This window comes from Temnothorax curvispinosus, unplaced genomic scaffold, assembly GCF_003070985.1.
Source record: "Temnothorax curvispinosus isolate PA1 unplaced genomic scaffold, ASM307098v1 QBEX01012958.1, whole genome shotgun sequence".
Lineage (NCBI taxonomy): Eukaryota > Metazoa > Arthropoda > Insecta > Hymenoptera > Formicidae > Temnothorax > Temnothorax curvispinosus.
Genome location: NW_020222738.1, coordinates 2,982 through 7,376, shown reverse-complemented (window position 1 = coordinate 7,376; position 4,395 = coordinate 2,982). Strand labels below are relative to the sequence as shown.

The following is a 4,395-nucleotide window of genomic DNA, read 5'->3' as shown; positions in this document are numbered from 1 at the left end:
CCATTACATTTGTATTTCAGAGACATTAAATGAAGTTTTCTAATTGCGATACCAATGTATTTTGCACTTTAGCGATTTCTCGGGGTATCTCATATTAGGAGCACACTTTTTTGATTTTGCATAAAGCTCATTTTTTACATTCTTCTAATTTTCAAAAAAATTAATATTTAAATTAAATTTTACATTTCAGCATCTTAAAGCTTATTAAATTCCCTTCAAAATGACCTACTACATTTTTCAATTCTGCCCATATACTTCCGATAATCACACAAAATAGATGTGGTATCTCATAATAAAGGACTTTCCTCTACTTAAATTATTTTTTATCAGTTACTACTTTAAAAATTTATGTTATCTCGTGTTTAACACGTTGATTGTCATGTCCATTACCAATACATGACTGTGTATAATATCAAGTTAAATACAATAGCCGATAGAAAGGCAATAAAGCGATCTAACCAAATATTATTAATATTATAATCCAAACTTGAATTGAGCTTCGTATTTTTATTTATTATATTTTTCATTTTAATTAATTTTATATAATTGGTAATTTATAACTACAATATAAAATAAATAATTTTCAGACACATAAAATAAGTTAATTAAAAAAAAAAAAAATGCCAACAGTACGCGGTGTTCCCAAACGGTCACCCATTTAAGTACTAACCGCGCTCAACGTTGCTTGACTTAAGTGATCGGACGAGAACTTGTTTTTTAAACGTGATTTGACCGTTGACGAAAGCGTATTTCATGTAAAGAGATGATACACTTCTTCATCAATTTTTATGTTAATTATTATATTTTTTAAATATATAAATATTTATCGCAAAAGCGTGCGCTTTGTAGTATTTCTAGTAGAAAAAATAATCACGATCACTAATTATACGTGCGCAAAGTACTATCAAAAACTATATAAATAAATATATAAATATTGTCAATTACATTACATATATATATATATATATATATATATATATATATATATATATATATAAAGATAGCCAATTACTACAATGTATAAATAACGCATTTTTCATTTTATGCATTATGTACCTACATAATCAATCTACGGAAAATCTTTCGTACATATAATGATAACGCTATGGCCGCACAGAGTTCACTTGACAGAAACTATCGCGCGGTCCGCAATAATTGTGTATTACGATAATCATTCGATAATTTTCTTGATTCTACTGATACCACACGCTCGATTTTATACTATCTATATTTTTTCCCGATAACCCAAACACAGATCGAAGCAAATATGATAAATAAGCGACTGAACTCGTACGATTATCAGTTACATTAATTTCACTTTTTCAATCGACGAAACGAGCATAAGCAGCTAGAGAAAATGGCCACAATCATTGCTAATTACTATCGCGTATTTCGATGAACCCGATGAACGTAATAAATCTGCAGTCTATGTACTATCGTGTGGAGCTCACCTGTGGATTTGTCACACGTTCACGTTACCGACTAATAGCTGTGTATATATAATAAAATATGATAAAATTCTATTACACCCGATCACCATCATGGCCGCAGTTCTTTTTCGATATGCTAATCATCGTCCTCCCTTAGTACGCAATGCTTCCTCCGTGCTCGTTACGTGCCATTAACTCTTTATCGTTCTCGAGCTCATTTGCGTACGTTGTACTCGTACGCATCGCAAAAAGATAGCTAATTGTGATCGCTCGGGCCGATTTTCACGATCTAGCATTTATTCACACCTCGCACGGCACTCCCGAGCACTCGTCGCATCCGTGGCACACTCGGAACGGATATAATCTGTCGCGAAATCCGTTGAACACCCTGCGCCCGGCACTCGTGACTAATAGCGTTTTTCACTGACAGAGCTGGTGCGCACTCAGTGCACATTAAAGCCGTTGTACACTGATTTAATCTCTAATATTTAAAGTAAAATGCAAATATTTTGACTGATAAAATACCTACCCAGTACATATTTTACCAAATAGTGCAATAAAGAATATTGAGAATTTTATGATTTAACTCGTTTATATTGAACATACACTTTACGTTGGTTTGTGTACGACGGCTTTAATGTGCACTGAATACGCAACAGCTCTACCAGTGAAAAACGCTATAACAATAAGTAGTGTTCTTATTTTCCCGGGAAATTTAAATCGCCGGAAAAAAACTCATCTTTCCCGGGTTTTTTCTCAGGAAAAAAACCCAGGCACTGGAAAAAAACGTTTTTGTAATTTTCGATTTCCTTTTGCTCTAACTTCTTTTTAAAAGTCTCCATTTAAAATTTATTCTCCGACTTCACTTTGACTATTTTGGTCGATGTTCATAGGTGAGATCTACTGTATTTAATGTAAATCAATGCGTCGACACTGTTTCTTTTATGGATATTGATATGAGACATTTGTAATGCGTTTAGTTTTTTATTGTTCTAAAGAAGGCCAAGTAAGGCAACGTTAACGACTGTATACTATTGAAATTATTAATAGTATATTGTATAACTAGTGGGAAAAGTGGTCGATTCTGAATGAGTGTGAAGTTGACTGTGAAGAATCGACCACTTTTCCCACTAGTTGTACAATATACTATCACTACCATCACACTCATTTGGGCTCGACCACTCTTCCCACGAGTTGTTCATACTATTTTTCCTAACAAGAGCGTGAAACAGGCAGCTTTGCGCGCTTGTTTTACAATTTTATTTCTCCACTAGTTGAGAAATGGCTCCATTTTTCAATTAGTGGAGAAATGGATCGTTTTGCTCACTCAAAACAAGCGCGAAAAGCGGCCCATTTCACGCTCGCGTTAGAAAAATATAATTTTAACATCTTGTAAATTTTCGAAAATTGGCCGTTTTAAATTATTTAGCTTCCATTTAAAATTATTTACATAGAGTTAATACATAATCTTATTTTATTAGAATCTATTTCTGTAATTAAATATATTTTAAAAAAATGTTTAGCGTAGAAAAGTGTTTTATGTTTTGTTTTTATTTCTTGATACAAATACATGTTTTATATGTTTACAGAAATGTTGCATTTTTTTTAAGCTGCTGATGAAGATAAGAAACAAGAATACAAGATCTAAATTCAAGTTCTTCTATAATAAGATTCATATAAAATAGGTTCTAAAATAAGTTTTTCAGAGATACCAACTGTATTAACTCTATCTGGATAATTTTACATGGAGACTTTTAAAAAGAAGTTAGAACCATAAGTAATCAAAAATTACTTGAAAAATGTTTTTTTTTTCAATGCCGGGTTCTTTCCTGGGAAAAAACCCAGGAAAGATGGGTTTTTTTCCGGCGATTTAAATTTTCCGGGAAAATAAGAACGGGGGAATTTAAAAAGAATTCTTTTTCAATTCTCCTTGCTATCTGGGTTGTATGTATATATATATATATATATATATATATATATATATATATATCTGCTTTTAAACGAGGCATAGATATCCGATATATGCATGCAGAATCATTAGATATCATATATATCTGAGATAAAATTATCATGGCTCTTTACAATCTTGTGATGTCTCTAAGATATTCTCACGATATCTCGACAAGTGTTGCACAATCAGATATATTCTAGCTGTCATTCAAATATCTTAATTCTATAGTCTAGATATATCTTGGTCATATATTTTGCTGTGTGAGGAATGACGACAAACGTCGTGTTTCGCGCGCGATTTATCTGTCCAGAGTTGCCTGCGTTATTGTGTTCATCCAATTTCTTATTCACGAACGACCTGAGTGAGTAAACGAAGGATGAAGGATCAGAAGGATACGAGCAGACGTAGGCAACGGCGAGATGTGCAACGCGTCGGTGAGTGAGTTTTCTTTTCTATTGGATTTACGATCGATCGCTCGTTCATCGGCACGTCACCGGGTGAATCGAATAAATCGGTTGCCACAGTGGCGAGAAGTATCGTCATCTTTTCCCCTAGATAAATATATAACGTAAATGAAAGCGACGAAATAGCTTGCGAAAGTTGGCGCTCGAAAGGGCAAGAAGATAGGAGGACGCGGGGGTATTCGGGACGCAAGTTAACCTCTCGCACGCGCGATAAAAGCCGCTCTAAATAAAGCGACGTATGTACGGCGGTCGCATGTATACGGCCGACACGTAGGAATTGGGAGATGGGACTGCAGCGTCGTCGCGACAACAACGACGACGACGACGTCGAACATATTCTATCAGTCTGATAGCTCTCGGCGGGATACTCGAAGGCGGGCGGTTTGATATCTAATATCGGCCGCGCGCCTTTATGTCCTCGGTATCGTTTTATGTTGCTCGGGTAATCTTCGCCTCCCTTGGCATCACGGCTAAACTTTCCGCACGTAAGTGCCGTGCGCCGCGCGATAAATAAAGAGAAGAGGAGAAGAGAGAGAGGAAAAGAAGATAG

General features: G+C 35.0%; 1 pseudogene; it reads right to left on the bottom strand.

The window, feature by feature from the left end:
• Positions 1–621: 621 nt before the first annotated feature.
• On the bottom strand, positions 622–740 carry LOC112462931 (annotated as a pseudogene).
• Between the last annotated feature and the right edge of the window lie 3,655 nt (positions 741–4,395).